The following is a 17,092-nucleotide window of genomic DNA, read 5'->3' on the forward strand; positions in this document are numbered from 1 at the left end:
GCGTGTGCGGCGTAGGGCGCGGCATGCCGTGAGGCTAGGCCTCAGGCTTCAGGCCTGGCGGCCCGGCGAAGGGCCGGAGCTAGGGTTAGGGTTAGGCCCCCGGAGAGGCTGAGGCTCGAGGTCGAGGTACGGACACGTGTGGGGGGGCGTGTGCGGCGTAGGGCGCGGCATGCCGTGAGGCTAGGCCTCAGGCTTCAGGCCTGGCGGCCCGGCGAAGGGCCGGAGCTAAGGTTAGGGTTAGGCCCCCGGTGAGGCTGAGGCTCCAGGTCGGGGTACGGACACGTGTGGGGGGGCGTGTGCGGCGTAGGGCGCGGCATGCCGTGAGGCTAGGCCTCAGGCTTCAGGCCGGGCGGCCCGGCGAAGGGCCGGAGCTAGGGTTAGGGTTAGGCCCCCCGTGAGGCTGAGGCTCGAGGTAGGGGTACGGACACGTGTGGGGGGGCGTGTGCGGCGTAGGGCGCGGCATGCCGTGAGGCTAGGCCTCAGGCTTCAGGCCGGGCGGCCCGGCGAAGGGCCGGAGCTAGGGTTAGGGTTAGGCCCCCCGTGAGGCTGAGGCTCGAGGTAGGGGTACGGACACGTGTGGGGGGGCGTGTGCGGCGTAGGGCGTGGCATGCCTTGAGGCTAGGCCTCAGGCTCCAGGCCTGGCGGCCCGGCGAAGGGGCGGAGCTAGGGTAAGGGTTAGGCCCCCCGTGAGGCTGAGGCTCGAGGTCGGTGTCCGGACACGTGTGGGGGGGCGTGTGCGGCGTAGGGCGCGGCATGCCGTGAGGCTAGGCCTCAGGCTTCAGGCCTGGCGGCCCGGCGAAGGGCCGGAGCTAGGGTTAAGGTTAGGCCCCCGGTGAGGCTGAGGCTCGAGGTCGGGGTACGGACACGTGTGGGGGGGGCGTGTGCGGCGTAGGGCGCGGCATGCCGTGAGGCTAGGCCTCAGGCTTCAGGCCTGGCGGCCCGGCGAAGGGCCGGAGCTAGGGTTAGGGTTAGGCCCCCGGTGAGGCTGAGGCTCGAGGTCGGGGTACGGACACGTGTGGGGGGGCGTGTGCGGCGTAGGGCGCAGCATGCCGTGAGGCTAGGCCTCAGGCTTCAGGCCTGGCGGCCCGGCGAAGGGCCGGAGCTAGGGTTAGCGTTAGGCCCCCGGTGAGGCTGAGGCTCGAGGTCGGGGTACGGACACGTGTGGGGGGGCGTGTGCGGCGTAGGGCGCGGCATGCCGTGAAGCTAGGCCTCAGGCTTCAGGCCTGGCGGCCCGGCGAAAGGCCGGAGCTAGGGTTAGGGTTAGGCCCCCCGTGAGGCTGAGGCTCGAGGTCGGGGTACGGACACGTGTGGGGGGGCGTGTGCAGCGTAGGGCGTGGCATGCCGTGAGGCTAGGCCTCAGGCTTCAGGCCTGGCGGCCCGGCGAAGGGCCGGAGCTAGGCTTAGGTTTAGGCCCCCGGTGAGGCTGAGCCTCGAGGTCGGGGTACGGACACGTGTTGGGTGGCGTGTGCGGCATAGGGCGCGGCATGCCGTGAGGCTAGGCCTCAGACTTCAGGCCTGTCGGCCCGGCGAAGGGCCGGAGCTAGGGTTAGGGTTAGGCCCCCCGTGAGGCTGAGGCTCGAGGTCGGGGTACGAACCCGTGTGGTGGGGCGTGTGCGGCGTAGGGCACGGCATGCCGTGAGGCTAGGCCTCAGGCTTCAGGCCTGGCGGCCCGGGGAAGGGCCGGAGCTAGGTTTAGGGTTAGGCCCCCGGTGAGGCTGAGGCTCGAGGTCGGGGTACGGACACGTGTGGGGGGGCGTGTGCGGCGTAGGGCGCGGCATGCCGTGAGGCTAGGCCTCAGGCTTCAGGCCTGACGACCCGGCGAATGGCCGGAGCTAGGGTTAGGTTTAGGCCCCCGGTGAGGCTGAGGCTCGAGGTCGGGGTACGGACCCGTGTGGGGGGGGCTTGTGCGGCGTAGGGCGCGGCATGCCTTGAGGCTAGGCCTCAGGCTTCAGGCCTGGCGGCCCGGCGAAGGGCCGGGGCTAGGGTTAGGGTTAGGCCCCCGGTGAGGCTGAGGCTCGAGGTCGGGGTACAGACCCGTGTGGGGGGGGCGTGTGCGGCGTAGGGCGCGGCATGCCGTGAGGCTAGGCCTCAGGCTTCATGCCTGGCGGCCCGGCGAAGGGCCGGAGCTAGGGTTAGGGTTAGGCCCCCGGTGAGGCTGAGGCTCGAGGTCGGGGTACGGACCCGTGTGGGGGGGCGTGTGCGGCGTAGGGCGCGGCATGCCGTGAGGCTAGGCCTCAGGCTTCAGGCCTGGCGGCCCGGCGAAGGGCCGGAGCTAGGGTTAGGGTTAGGCCCCCGGTGAGGCTGAGGCTCGAGGTCGGGGTACGGACCCGTGTGGGGGGGCGTGTGCGGCGTAGGGCGCGGCATGCCGTGAGGCTAGGCCTCAGGCTTCAGGCCTGGCGGCCCGGCGAAGGGCCGGAGCTAGGGTTAGGGTTAGGCCCCCCGTGAGTCTGAGGCTCGAGGTCGGGGTACGGACACGTGTGGGGGGGCGTGTGGGGCGTAGGGCGTGGCATGCCGTGAGGCTAGGCCTCAGGCTTCAGGCCTGGCGGCCCGGCGAAGGGCCGGAGCTAGGGTGAGGGTTAGGCCCGCGGTGAGGCTGAGGCTCGAGGTCGGGGTACGGACACCAGTCGGGGGGCGTGTGCGGCATAGGGCACGGCATGCCGTGAGGCTAGGCCTCAGGCTTCAGGCCTGGCAGCCCGGCGAAGGGCCGGAGCTAGGGTTAGGGTTAGGCCCCCGGTGAGGCTGAGGCTCGAGGTCGGGGTACAGACCCGTGTGGGGGGGCGTGTGCGGCGTAGGGCGCGGCATGCCGTGAGGCTAGGCCTCAGGCTTCAGGCCTGGCGGCCCGGCGAAGGGCCGGAGCTAGGGTTAGGGTTAGGCCCCCGGTGAGGCTGAGGCTCGAGGTCAGGGTACGGACACGTGTGGGGGGGCGTGTGCGGCGTAGGGCGCGGCATGCCGTGAGGCTAGGCCTCAGGCTTCAGGCCTGGCGGCCCGGCGAAGGGCCGGAGCTAGGGTTAGGGTTAGGCCCCCGGTGAGGCTGAGGCTCGAGGTCGGGGTACAGACCCGTGTGGGGGGGCGTGTGCGGCGTAGGGCGCGGCATGCCGTGAGGCTAGGCCTCAGGCTTCATGCCTGGCGGCCCGGCGAAGGGCCGGAGCTAGGGTTAGGGTTAGGCCCCCGGTGAGGCTGAGGCTCGAGGTCGGGGTACGGACCCGTGGGGGGGGGCGTGTGCGGCGTAGGGCGCGGCATGCCGTGAGGCTAGGCCTCAGGCTTCAGGCCTGGCGGCCCGGCGAAGGGCCGGAGCTAGGGTTAGGGTTAGGCCCCCGGTGAGGCTGAGGCTCGAGGTCGGGGTACGGACACGTGTGGGGGGGCGTGTGCGGCGTAGGGCGCGGCATGCCGTGAGGCTAGGCCTCAGGCTTCAGGCCTGGCGGCCGCGCGAAGGGCCGGAGCTAGGGTTAGGGTTAGGCCCCCGGTGAGGCTGAGGCTCGAGGTCGGGGTACGGACACGTGTGGGGGGGCGTGTGTGGCGTAGGGCGCGGCATGCCGTGAGGCTAGGCCTCAGGCTTCAGGCCTGGCGGCCCGGCGAAGGGCCGGAGCTAGGGTTAGGGTTAGGCCCCCGGTGAGGCTGAGGCTCGAGGTCGGGGTACGGACCCGTGTGGGGGGGCGTGTGCGGCGTAGGGCGCGGCATGCCGTGAGGCTAGGCCTCAGGCTTCAGGCCTGGCGGCCCGGCGAAGGGCCGGAGCTAGGGTTAGGGTTAGGCCCCCGGTGAGGCTGAGGCTCGAGGTCGGGGTACGGACACGTGTGGGGGGGCGTGTGTGGCGTAGGGCGCGGCATGCCGTGAGGCTAGGCCTCAGGCTTCAGGCCTGGAGGCCCGGCGAAGGGCCGGAGCTAGGGTTAGGGTTAGGCCCCCGGTGAGGCTGAGGCTCGAGGTCGGGATACGGACACTTGTGGGGTGGCGTGTGCGGCGTAGGGCGCGGCATGCCGTGAGGCTAGGCCTCAGGCTTCACGCCTGGCGGCCCGGCGAAGGGCCGGAGCTAGGGTTAGGGTTAGGCCCCCGGAGAGGCTGAGGCTCGAGGTCGAGGTACGGACACGTGTGGGGGGGCGTGTGCGGCGTAGGGCGCGGCATGCCGTGAGGCTAGGCCTCAGGCTTCAGGCCTGGCGGCCCGGTGAAGGGCCGGAGCTAAGGTTAGGGTTAGGCCCCCGGTGAGGCTGAGGCTCCAGGTCGGGGTACGGACACGTGTGGGGGGGCGTGTGCGGCGTAGGGCGCGGCATGCCGTGAGGCTAGGCCTCAGGCTTCAGGCCGGGCGGCCCGGCGAAGGGCCGGAGCTAGGGTTAGGGTTAGGCCCCCCGTGAGGCTGAGGCTCGAGGTAGGGGTACGGACACGTGTCGGGGGGCGTGTGCGGCGTAGGGCGCGGCATGCCGTGAGGCTAGGCCTCAGGCTTCAGGCCGGGCGGCCCGGCGAAGGGCCGGAGCTAGGGTTAGGGTTAGGCCCCCCGTGAGGCTGAGGCTCGAGGTAGGGGTACGGACACGTGGGGGGGGGCGTGTGCGGCGTAGGGCGTGGCATGCCTTGAGGCTAGGCCTCAGGCTCCAGGCCTGGCGGCCCGGCGAAGGGGCGGAGCTAGGGTTAGGGTTAGGCCCCCCGTGAGGCTGAGGCTCGAGGTCGGTGTCCGGACACGTGTGGGGGGGCGTGTGCGGCGTAGGGCGCGGCATGCCGTGAGGCTAGGCCTCAGGCTTCAGGCCTGGCGGCCCGGCGAAGTGCCGGAGCTAGGGTTAAGGTTAGGCCCCCGGTGAGGCTGAGGCTCGAGGTCGGGGTACGGACACGTGTGGGGGGGCGTGTGCGGCGTAGGGCGCGGCATGCCGTGAGGCTAGGCCTCAGGCTTCAGGCCTGGCGGCCCGGCGAATGGCCGGAGCTAGGGTTAGGGTTAGGCCCCCGGTGAGGCTGAGGCTCGAGGTCGGGGTACGGACACGTGTGGGGGGGCTTGTGCGGCATAGGGCGCGGTATGCCGTGAGGCTAGGCCTCAGGCTTCAGGCCTGGCGGCCCGGCGAAGGGCCGGAACTAGGGTTAGGGTTAGGCCCCCGGTGAGGCTGAGGCTCGAGGTCGGGGTACGGACACGTGTGGGGGGGCGTGTGCGGCGTAGGGCGCGGCATGCCGTGAGGCTAGGCCTCAGGCTTCAGGCCTGGCGGCCCGGCGAAGGGCCGGAGCTAGGGTTAGGGTTAGGCCCCCCGTGAGTCTGAGGCTCGAGGTCGGGGTACGGACACGTGTGGGGGGGCGTGTGGGGCGTAGGGCGTGGCATGCCGTGAGGCTAGGCCTCAGGCTTCAGGCCTGGCGGCCCGGCGAAGGGCCGGAGCTAGGGTGAGGGTTAGGCCCGCGTTGAGGCTGAGGCTCGAGGTCGGGGTACGGACACCTGTGGGGGGGCGTGTGCGGCATAGGGCACGGCATGCCGTGAGGCTAGGCCTCAGGCTTCAGGCCTGGCGGCCAGGCGAAGGGCCGGAGGTAGGGTTAGGGTTAGGCCCCCGGTGAGGCTGAGGCTCGAGGTCAGGGTACGGACACGTGTGGGGGGGCGTGTGCGGCGTAGGGCGCGGCATGCCGTGAGGCTAGGCCTCAGGCCTCAGGACTGGCGGCCCGGCGAAGGGCCGGAGCTAGGGTTAGGGTTAGGCCCCCGGTGAGGCTGAGGCTCGAGGTCGGGGTACAGACCCGTGTGGGGGGGCGTGTGCGGCGTAGGGCGCGGCATGCCGTGAGGCTAGGCCTCAGGCTTCAGGCCTGGCGGCCCGGCGAAGGGTCGGAGCTAGGGTTAGGGTTAGGCCCCCCGTGAGTCTGAGGCTCGAGGTCGGGGTACGGACACGTGTGGGGGGGCTTGTGGGGCGTAGGGCGTGGCATGACGTGAGGCTAGGCCTCAGGCTTCAGGCCTGGCGGCCCGGCGAAGGGCCGAGCTAGGGTGAGGGTTAGGCCCGCGCTGAGGCTGAGGCTCGAGTTCGGGGTACGGACACCTGTGGGGGGGCGTGTGCGGCATAGGGCACGGCATGCCGTGAGGCTAGGCCTCAGGCTTCATGCCTGGCGGCCCGGCGAAGGGCCGGAGCTAGGGTTAGGGTTAGGCCCCCGGTGAGGCTGAGGCTCGAGGTCGGGGTACGGACCCGTGTGGGGGGGCGTGTGCGGCGTAGGGCGCGGCATGCCGTGAGGCTAGGCCTCAGGCTTCAGGCCTGGCGGCCCGGCGAAGGGCCGGAGCTAGGGTTAGGGTTAGGCCCCCGGTGAGGCTGAGGCTCGAGGTCGGGGTACGGACCCGTGTGGGGGGGCGTGTGCGGCGTAGGGCGCGGCATGCCGTGAGGCTAGGCCTCAGGCTTCAGGCCTGGCGGCCCGGCGAAGGGCCGGAGCTAGGGTTAGGGTTAGGCCCCCCGTGAGTCTGAGGCTCGAGGTCGGGGTACGGACACGTGTGGGGGGGCGTGTGGGGCGTAGGGCGTGGCATGCCGTGAGGCTAGGCCTCAGGCTTCAGGCCTGGCGGCCCGGCGAAGGGCCGGAGCTAGGGTGAGGGTTAGGCCCGCGGTGAGGCTGAGGCTCGAGGTCGGGGTACGGACACCAGTCGGGGGGCGTGTGCGGCATAGGGCACGGCATGCCGTGAGGCTAGGCCTCAGGCTTCAGGCCTGGCAGCCCGGCGAAGGGCCGGAGCTAGGGTTAGGGTTAGGCCCCCGGTGAGGCTGAGGCTCGAGGTCGGGGTACAGACCCGTGTGGGGGGGCGTGTGCGGCGTAGGGCGCGGCATGCCGTGAGGCTAGGCCTCAGGCTTCAGGCCTGGCGGCCCGGCGAAGGGCCGGAGCTAGGGTTAGGGTTAGGCCCCCGGTGAGGCTGAGGCTCGAGGTCAGGGTACGGACACGTGTGGGGGGGCGTGTGCGGCGTAGGGCGCGGCATGCCGTGAGGCTAGGCCTCAGGCTTCATGCCTGGCGGCCCGGCGAAGGGCCGGAGCTAGGGTTAGGGTTAGGCCCCCGGTGAGGCTGAGGCTCGAGGTCGGGGTACGGACCCGTGGGGGGGGGCGTGTGCGGCGTAGGGCGCGGCATGCCGTGAGGCTAGGCCTCAGGCTTCAGGCCTGGCGGCCCGGCGAAGGGCCGGAGCTAGGGTTAGGGTTAGGCCCCCGGTGAGGCTGAGGCTCGAGGTCGGGGTACGGACACGTGTCGGGAGGGCGTATGCGGCGTAGGGCGCGGCATGCCGTGAGGCTAGGCCTCAGGCTTCAGGCCTGGCGGCCCGGCGAAGGGCCGGAGCTAGGGTTAGGGTTAGGCCCCCGGTGAGGCTGAGGCTCCAGGTCGGGGTACGGACACGTGTGGGGGGGGCGTGTGCGGCGTAGGGCGCGGCATGCCGTGAGGCTAGGCCTCAGGCTTCAGGCCTGGCGGCCCGGCGAAGGGCCGGAGCTAGGGTTAGGGTTAGGCCCCCGGTGAGGCTGAGGCTCGAGGTCGGGGTACGGACACGTGTGGGGGGGCTTGTGCGGCATAGGGCGCGGTATGCCGTGAGGCTAGGCCTCAGGCTTCAGGCCTGGCGGCCCGGCGAAGGGCCGGAACTAGGGTTAGGGTTAGGCCCCCGGTGAGGCTGAGGCTCGAGGTCGGGGTACGGACACGTGTGTTGGGGCGTGTGCGGCGTAGGGCGCGGCATGCCGTGAGGCTAGGCCTCAGGCTTCAGGCCTGGCGGCCCGGCGAAGGGCCGGAGCTAGGGTTAGGGTTAGGCCCCCCGTGAGTCTGAGACTCGAGGTCGGGGTACGGACACGTGTGGGGGGGCGTGTGGGGCGTAGGGCGTGGCATGCCGTGAGGCTAGGCCTCAGGCTTCAGGCCTGGCGGCCCGGCGAAGGGCCGGAGCTAGGGTGAGGGTTAGGCCCGCGTTGAGGCTGAGGCTCGAGGTCGGGGTACGGACACCTGTGGGGGGGCGTGTGCGGCATAGGGCACGGCATGCCGTGAGGCTAGGCCTCAGGCTTCAGGCCTGGCGGCCAGGCGAAGGGCCGGAGGTAGGGTTAGGGTTAGGCCCCCGGTGAGGCTGAGGCTCGAGGTCAGGGTACGGACACGTGTGGGGGGGCGTGTGCGGCGTAGGGCGCGGCATGCCGTGAGGCTAGGCCTCAGGCTTCTGGACTGGCGGCCCGGCGAAGGGCCGGAGCTAGGGTTAGGGTTAGGCCCCCGGTGAGGCTGAGGCTCGAGGTCGGGGTACAGACCCGTGTGGGGGGGCGTGTGCGGCGTAGGGCGCGGCATGCCGTGAGGCTAGGCCTCAGGCTTCAGGCCTGGCGGCCCGGCGAAGGGTCGGAGCTAGGGTTAGGGTTAGGCCCCCCGTGAGTCTGAGGCTCGAGGTCGGGGTACGGACACGTGTGGGGGGGCTTGTGGGGCGTAGGGCGTGGCATGACGTGAGGCTAGGCCTCAGGCTTCAGGCCTGGCGGCCCGGCGAAGGGCCGGATCTAGGGTGAGGGTTAGGCCCGCGCTGAGGCTGAGGCTCGAGTTCGGGGTACGGACACCTGTGGGGGGGCGTGTGCGGCATAGGGCACGGCATGCCGTGAGGCTAGGCCTCAGGCTTCAGGCCTGGCGGCCAGGCGAAGGGCCGGAGGTAGGGTTAGGGTTAGGCCCCCGGTGCGGCTGAGGCTCGAGGTCGGGGTACGGACACGTGTGGGGGGGCGTGTGCGGCGTAGGGCGCGGCATGCCGTGAGGCTAGGCCTCAGGCTTCAGGCCTGGCGGCCCGGCGAAGGGCCGTAGCTAGTGTTAGGGTTAGGCCCCCGGTGAGGCTGAGGCTCGAGGTCGGGGTACGGACACGTGTGGGGTGGCGTGTGCGGCGTAGGGCGTGGCATGCCGTGAGGCTAGGCCTCAGGCTTCAGGCCTGGCGGCCGGGCGAAGGGCCGGAGGTAGGGTTAGTGTTAGGCCCCCGGTGAGGCTGAGGCTCGAGGTCGGGGTACGGACACGTGTGGGGGGGCGTGTGCGGCGTAGGGCGCGGCATGCCGTGAGGCTAGGCCTCAGGCTTCAGGCCTGGCGGCCCGGCGAATGACCGGAGCTCGGGTTAGGTTTAGGCCCCCGGTGAGTCTGAGGCTCGAGGTCGGGGTACGGACCCGTGTGGGGGGGCGTGTGCGGCGTAGGGCGCGGCATGCCGTGAGGCTAGGCCTCAGGCTTCAGGCCTGGCGGCCCGGCGAAGGGCCGGAGCTAGGGTTAGGGTTAGGCCCCCGGTGAGGCTGAGGCTCGAGGTCGGGGTACGGACACGTGTGGGGGGGCGTGTGTGGCGTAGGGCGCGGCATGCCGTGAGGCTAGGCCTCAGGCTTCAGGCCTGGAGGCCCGGCGAAGGGCCGGAGCTAGGGTTAGGGTTAGGCCCCCGGTGAGGCTGAGGCTCGAGGTCGGGGTACGGACCCTTGTGGGGTGGCGTGTGCGGCGTAGGGCGCGGCATGCCGTGAGGCTAGGCCTCAGGCTTCAGGCCTGGCGGCCCGGCGAAGGGCCGGAGCTAGGGTTAGGGTTAGGCCCCCGGAGAGGCTGAGGCTCGAGGTCGAGGTACGGACACGTGTGGGGGGGCGTGTGCGGCGTAGGGCGCGGCATGCCGTGAGGCTAGGCCTCAGGCTTCAGGCCTGGCGGCCCGGGGAAGGGCCGGAGCTAAGGTTAGGGTTAGGCCCCCGGTGAGGCTGAGGCTCCAGGTCGGGGTACGGACACGTGTGGGGGGGCGTGTGCGGCGTAGGGCGCGGCATGCCGTGAGGCTAGGCCTCAGGCTTCAGGCCGGGCGGCCCGGCGAAGGGCCGGAGCTAGGGTGAGGGTTAGGCCCGCGCTGAGGCTGAGGCTCGAGTTCGGGGTACGGACACCTGTGGGGGGGCGTGTGCGGCATAGGGCACGGCATGCCGTGAGGCTAGGCCTCAGGCTTCAGGCCTGGCGGCCAGGCGAAGGGCCGGAGGTAGGGTTAGGGCTAGGCCCCCGGTGCGGCTGAGGCTCGAGGTCAGGGTACGGACACGTGTGGGGGGGCGTGTGCGGCGTAGGGCGCGGCATGCCGTGAGGCTAGGCCTCAGGCTTCAGGCCTGGCGGCCCGGCGAAGGGCCGTAGCTAGTGTTAGGGTTAGGCCCCCGGTGAGGCTGAGGCTCGAGGTCGGGGTACAGACCCGTGTGGGGGGGCGTGTGGGGCGTAGGGCGCGGCATGCCGTGAGGCTAGGCCTCAGGCTTCAGGCCTGGCGGCCCGGCGAAGGGCCGGAGCTAGGGTTAGGGTTAGGCCCCCGGTGAGGCTGAGGCTCGAGGTCGGGGTACGGACACGTGTGGGGGGGCGTGTGCGGCGTAGGGCGCGGCATGCCGTGAGGCTAGGCCTCAGGCTTCAGGCCTGGCGGCCGGGCGAAGGGCCGGAGGTAGGGTTAGTGTTAGGCCCCCGGTGAGGCTGAGGCTCGAGGTCGGGGTACGGACACGTGTGGGGGGGCGTGTGCGGCGTAGGGCGCGGCATGCCGTGAGGCTAGGCCTCAGGCTTCAGGCCTGGCGGCCCGGCGAATGACCGGAGCTCGGGTTAGGTTTAGGCCCCCGGTGAGTCTGAGGCTCGAGGTCGGGGTACGGACCCGTGTGGGGGGGCGTGTGCGGCGTAGGGCGCGGCATGCCGTGAGGCTAGGCCTCAGGCTTCAGGCCTGGCGGCCCGGCGAAGGGCCGGAGCTAGGGTTAGGGTTAGGCCCCCGGTGAGGCTGAGGCTCGAGGTCGGGGTACGGACACGTGTGGGGGGGCGTGTGTGGCGTAGGGCGCGGCATGCCGTGAGGCTAGGCCTCAGGCTTCAGGCCTGGAGGCCCGGCGAAGGGCCGGAGCTAGGGTTAGGGTTAGGCCCCCGGTGAGGCTGAGGCTCGAGGTCGGGATACAGACACTTGTGGGGTGGCGTGTGCGGCGTAGGGCGCGGCATGCCGTGAGGCTAGGCCTCAGGCTTCAGGCCTGGCGGCCCGGCGAAGGGCCGGAGCTAGGGTTAGGGTTAGGCCCCCGGAGAGGCTGAGGCTCGAGGTCGAGGTACGGACACGTGTGGGGGGGCGTGTGCGGCGTAGGGCGCGGCATGCCGTGAGGCTAGGCCTCAGGCTTCAGGCCTGGCGGCCCGGCGAAGGGCCGGAGCTAAGGTTAGGGTTAGGCCCCCGGTGAGGCTGAGGCTCCAGGTCGGGGTACGGACACGTGTGGGGGGGCGTGTGCGGCGTAGGGCGCGGCATGCCGTGAGGCTAGGCCTCAGGCTTCAGGCCGGGCGGCCCGGCGAAGGGCCGGAGCTAGGGTTAGGGTTAGGCCCCCCGTGAGGCTGAGGCTCGAGGTAGGGGTACGGACACGTGTCGGGGGGCGTGTGCGGCGTAGGGCGCGGCATGCCGTGAGGCTAGGCCTCAGGCTTCAGGCCGGGCGGCCCGGCGAAGGGCCGGAGCTAGGGTTAGGGTTAGGCCCCCCGTGAGGCTGAGGCTCGAGGTAGGGGTACGGACACGTGTGGGGGGGCGTGTGCGGCGTAGGGCGTGGCATGCCTTGAGGCTAGGCCTCAGGCTCCAGGCCTGGCGGCCCGGCGAAGGGGCGGAGCTAGGGTTAGGGTTAGGCCCCCCGTGAGGCTGAGGCTCGAGGTCGGTGTCCGGACACGTGTGGGGGGGCGTGTGCGGCGTAGGGCGCGGCATGCCGTGAGGCTAGGCCTCAGGCTTCAGGCCTGGCGGCCCGGCGAATGGCCGGAGCTAGGGTTAGGGTTAGGCCCCCGGTGAGGCTGAGGCTCGAGGTCGGGGTACGGACACGTGTGGGGGGGCTTGTGCGGCATAGGGCGTGGTATGCCGTGAGGCTAGGCCTCAGGCTTCAGGCCTGGCGGCCCGGCGAAGGGCCGGAACTAGGGTTAGGGTTAGGCCCCCGGTGAGGCTGAGGCTCGAGGTCGGGGTACGGACACGTGTGGGGGGGCGTGTGCGGCGTAGGGCGCGGCATGCCGTGAGGCTAGGCCTCAGGCTTCAGGCCTGGCGGCCCGGCGAAGGGCCGGAGCTAGGGTTAGGGTTAGGCCCCCCGTGAGTCTGAGGCTCGAGGTCGGGGTACGGACACGTGTGGGGGGGCGTGTGGGGCGTAGGGCGTGGCATGCCGTGAGGCTAGGCCTCAGGCTTCAGGCCTGGCGGCCCGGCGAAGGGCCGGAGCTAGGGTGAGGGTTAGGCCCGCGTTGAGGCTGAGGCTCGAGGTCGGGGTACGGACACCTGTGGGGGGGCGTGTGCGGCATAGGGCACGGCATGCCGTGAGGCTAGGCCTCAGGCTTCAGGCCTGGCGGCCAGGCGAAGGGCCGGAGGTAGGGTTAGGGTTAGGCCCCCGGTGAGGCTGAGGCTCGAGGTCAGGGTACGGACACGTGTGGGGGGGCGTGTGCGGCGTAGGGCGCGGCATGCCGTGAGGCTAGGCCTCAGGCCTCAGGACTGGCGGCCCGGCGAAGGGCCGGAGCTAGGGTTAGGGTTAGGCCCCCGGTGAGGCTGAGGCTCGAGGTCGGGGTACGGACACGTGTGGGGGGGCGTGTGCGGCGTAGGGCGCGGCATGCCGTGAGGCTAGGCCTCAGGCTTCAGGCCTGGCGGCCCGGCGAAGGGCCGGAGCTAGGGTTAGCGTTAGGCCCCCGGTGAGGCTGAGGCTCGAGGTCGGGGTACGGACACGTGTGGGGGGGCGTGTGCGGCGTAGGGCGCGGCATGCCGTGAAGCTAGGCCTCAGGCTTCAGGCCTGGCGGCCCGGCGAAAGGCCGGAGCTAGGGTTAGAGTTAGGCCCCCCGTGAGGCTGAGGCTCGAGGTCGGGGTACGGACACGTGTGGGGGGGCGTGTGCAGCGTAGGGCGTGGCATGCCGTGAGGCTAGGCCTCAGGCTTCAGGCCTGGCGGCCCGGCGAAGGGCCGGAGCTAGGCTTAGGTTTAGACCCCCGGTGAGGCTGAGCCTCGAGGTCGGGGTACGGACACGTGTTGGGTGGCGTGTGCGGCATAGGGCGCGGCATGCCGTGAGGCTAGGCCTCAGGCTTCAGGCCTGTCGGCCCGGCGAAGGGCCGGAGCTAGGGTTAGGGTTAGGCCCCCGGTGAGGCTGAGGCTCGAGTTCGGGGTACGAACCCGTGTGGTGGGGCGTGTGCGGCGTAGGGCACGGCATGCCGTGAGGCTAGGCCTCAGGCTTCAGGCCTGGCGGCCCGGCGAAGGGCCGGAGCTAGGTTTAGGGTTAGGCCCCCGGTGAGGCTGAGGCTCGAGGTCGGGGTACGGACACGTGTGGGGGGGCGTGTGCGGCGTAGGGCGCGGCATGCCGTGAGGCTAGGCCTCAGGCTTCAGGCCTGACGACCCGGCGAATGGCCGGAGCTAGGGTTAGGTTTAGGCCCCCGGTGAGGCTGAGGCTCGAGGTCGGGGTACGGACCCGTGTGGGGGGGGCGTGTGCGGCGTAGGGCGCGGCATGCCTTGAGGCTAGGCCTCAGGCTTCAGGCCTGGCGGCCCGGCGAAGGGCCGGAGCTAGGGTTAGGGTTAGGCCCCCGGTGAGGCTGAGGCTCGAGGTCGGGGTACAGACCCGTGTGGGGGGGCGTGTGCGGCGTAGGGCGCGGCATGCCGTGAGGCTAGGCCTCAGGCTTCATGCCTGGCGGCCCGGCGAAGGGCCGGAGCTAGGGTTAGGGTTAGGCCCCCGGTGAGGCTGAGGCTCGAGGTCGGGGTACGGACCCGTGTGGGGGGGCGTGTGCGGCGTAGGGCGCGGCATGCCGTGAGGCTAGGCCTCAGGCTTCAGGCCTGGCGGCCCGGCGAAGGGCCGGAGCTAGGGTTAGGGTTAGGCCCCCGGTGAGGCTGAGGCTCGAGGTCGGGGTACGGACCCGTGTGGGGGGGCGTGTGCGGCGTAGGGCGCGGCATGCCGTGAGGCTAGGCCTCAGGCTTCAGGCCTGGCGGCCCGGCGAAGGGCCGGAGCTAGGGTTAGGGTTAGGCCCCCCGTGAGTCTGAGGCTCGAGGTCGGGGTACGGACACGTGTGGGGGGGCGTGTGGGGCGTAGGGCGTGGCATGCCGTGAGGCTAGGCCTCAGGCTTCAGGCCTGGCGGCCCGGCGAAGGGCCGGAGCTAGGGTGAGGGTTAGGCCCGCGGTGAGGCTGAGGCTCGAGGTCGGGGTACGGACACCAGTCGGGGGGCGTGTGCGGCATAGGGCACGGCATGCCGTGAGGCTAGGCCTCAGGCTTCAGGCCTGGCGGCCCGGCGAAGGGCCGGAGCTAGGGTTAGGGTTAGGCCCCCGGTGAGGCTGAGGCTCGAGGTCGGGGTACAGACCCGTGTGGGGGGGCGTGTGCGGCGTAGGGCGCGGCATGCGGTGAGGCTAGGCCTCAGGCTTCAGGCCTGGCGGCCCGGCGAAGGGCCGGAGCTAGGGTTAGGGTTAGGCCCCCGGTGAGGCTGAGGCTCGAGGTCAGGGTACGGACACGTGTGGGGGGGCGTGTGCGGCGTAGGGCGCGGCATGCCGTGATGCTAGGCCTCAGGCTTCAGGCCTGGCGGCCCGGCGAAGGGCCGGAGCTAGGGTTAGGGTTAGGCCCCCGGTGAGGCTGAGGCTCGAGGTCGGGGTACAGACCCGTGTGGGGGGGCGTGTGCGGCGTAGGGCGCGGCATGCCGTGAGGCTAGGCCTCAGGCTTCATGCCTGGCGGCCCGGCGAAGGGCCGGAGCTAGGGTTAGGGTTAGGCCCCCGGTGAGGCTGAGGCTCGAGGTCGGGGTACGGACCCGTGGGGGGGGGCGTGTGCGGCGTAGGGCGCGGCATGCCGTGAGGCTAGGCCTCAGGCTTCAGGCCTGGCGGCCCGGCGAAGGGCCGGAGCTAGGGTTAGGGTTAGGCCCCCGGTGAGGCTGAGGCTCGAGGTCGGGGTACGGACACGTGTGGGGGGGCGTGTGCGGCGTAGGGCGCGGCATGCCGTGAGGCTAGGCCTCAGGCTTCAGGCCTGGCGGCCGCGCGAAGGGCCGGAGCTAGGGTTAGTGTTAGGCCCCCGGTGAGGCTGAGGCTCGAGGTCGGGGTACGGACACGTGTGGGGGGGCGTGTGCGGCGTAGGGCGCGGCATGCCGTGAGGCTAGGCCTCAGGCTTCAGGCCTGGCAGCCCGGCGAATGACCGGAGCTCGGGTTAGGTTTAGGCCCCCGGTGAGGCTGAGGCTCGAGTTCGGGGAACGGACACGTGTGGGGGGGCGTGTGCGGCGTAGGGCGCGGCATGCCGTGAGGCTAGGCCTCAGGCTTCAGGCCTGGCGGCCCGGCGAAGGGCCGGAGCTAGGGTTAGGTTTAGGCCCCCGGTGAGGATGAGGCTCGAGGTCGGGGTACGGACACGTGTGGGGGGGCGTGTGTGGCATAGGGCGAGGCATGCCGTGAGGCTAGGCCTCAGGCTTCAGGCCTGGCGGCCCGGCGAAGGTCCGGAGCTAGGGTTAGGATTAGGCCCCCGGTGAGTCTGAGGCTCGAGGTCGGGGTACGGACACGTGTGGGGGGGCTTGTGCGGCGTAGGGCGCGGCATGCCGTGAGGCTAGGCCTCAGGCCTCAGGACTGGCGGCCCGGCGAAGGGCCGGAGCTAGGGTTAGGGTTAGGCCCCCGGTGAGGCTGAGGCTCGAGGTCGGGGTACAGACCCGTGTGGGGGGGCGTGTGCGGCGTAGGGCGCGGCATGCCGTGAGGCTAGGCCTCAGGCTTCAGGCCTGGCGGCCCGGCGAAGGGTCGGAGCTAGGGTTAGGGTTAGGCCCCCCGTGAGTCTGAGGCTCGAGGTCGGGGTACGGACACGTGTGGGGGGGCTTGTGGGGCGTAGGGCGTGGCATGACGTGAGGCTAGGCCTCAGGCTTCAGGCCTGGCGGCCCGGCGAAGGGCCGAGCTAGGGTGAGGGTTAGGCCCGCGCTGAGGCTGAGGCTCGAGTTCGGGGTACGGACACCTGTGGGGGGGCGTGTGCGGCATAGGGCACGGCATGCCGTGAGGCTAGGCCTCAGGCTTCAGGCCTGGCGGCCAGGCGAAGGGCCGGAGGTAGGGTTAGGGTTAGGCCCCCGGTGCGGCTGAGGCTCGAGGTCAGGGTACGGACACGTGTGGGGGGGCGTGTGCGGCGTAGGGCGCGGCATGCCGTGAGGCTAGGCCTCAGGCTTCAGGCCTGGCGGCCCGGCGAAGGGCCGTAGCTAGTGTTAGGGTTAGGCCCCCGGTGAGGCTGAGGCTCGAGGTCGGGGTACAGACCCGTGTGGGGGGGCGTGTGGGGCGTAGGGCGCGGCATGCCGTGAGGCTAGGCCTCAGGCTTCAGGCCTGGCGGCCCGGCGAAGGGCCGGAGCTAGGGTTAGGGTTAGGCCCCCGGTGAGGCTGAGGCTCGAGGTCGGGGTACGGACACTTGTGGGGTGGCGTGTGCGGCGTAGGGCGCGGCATGCCGTGAGGCTAGGCCTCAGGCTTCAGGCCTGGCGGCCCGGCGAAGGGCCGGAGCTAGGGTTAGGGTTAGGCCCCCGGAGAGGCTGAGGCTCGAGGTCGAGGTACGGACACGTGTGGGGGGGCGTGTGCGGCGTAGGGCGCGGCATGCCGTGAGGCTAGGCCTCAGGCTTCAGGCCTGGCGGCCCGGCGAAGGGCCGGAGCTAAGGTTAGGGTTAGGCCCCCGGTGAGGCTGAGGCTCCAGGTCGGGGTACGGACACGTGTGGGGGGGCGTGTGCGGCGTAGGGCGCGGCATGCCGTGAGGCTAGGCCTCAGGCTTCAGGCCGGGCGGCCCGGCGAAGGGCCGGAGCTAGGGTTAGGGTTAGGCCCCCCGTGAGGCTGAGGCTCGAGGTAGGGGTACGGACACGTGTGGGGGGGCGTGTGCGGCGTAGGGCGTGGCATGCCTTGAGGCTAGGCCTCAGGCTCCAGGCCTGGCGGCCCGGCGAAGGGGCGGAGCTAGGGTTAGGGTTAGGCCCCCCGTGAGGCTGAGGCTCGAGGTCGGTGTCCGGACACCTGTGGGGGGGCGTGTGCGGCGTAGGGCGCGGCATGCCGTGAGGCTAGGCCTCAGGCTTCAGGCCTGGCGGCCCGGCGAAGGGCCGGAGCTAGGGTTAAGGTTAGGCCCCCGGTGAGGCTGAGGTTCGAGGTCGGGGTACGGACACGTGTGGGGGGGCGTGTGCGGCGTAGGGCGCGGCATGCCGTGAGGCTAGGCCTCAGGCTTCAGGCCTGGCGGCCCGGCGAAGGGCCGGAGCTAGGGTTAGGGTTAGGCCCCCGGTGAGGCTGAGGCTCGAGGTCGGGGTACGGACACGTGTGGGGGGGCGTGT

This window comes from Kogia breviceps, chromosome 4 (assembly GCF_026419965.1).
Source record: "Kogia breviceps isolate mKogBre1 chromosome 4, mKogBre1 haplotype 1, whole genome shotgun sequence".
NCBI lineage: Eukaryota > Metazoa > Chordata > Mammalia > Artiodactyla > Physeteridae > Kogia > Kogia breviceps.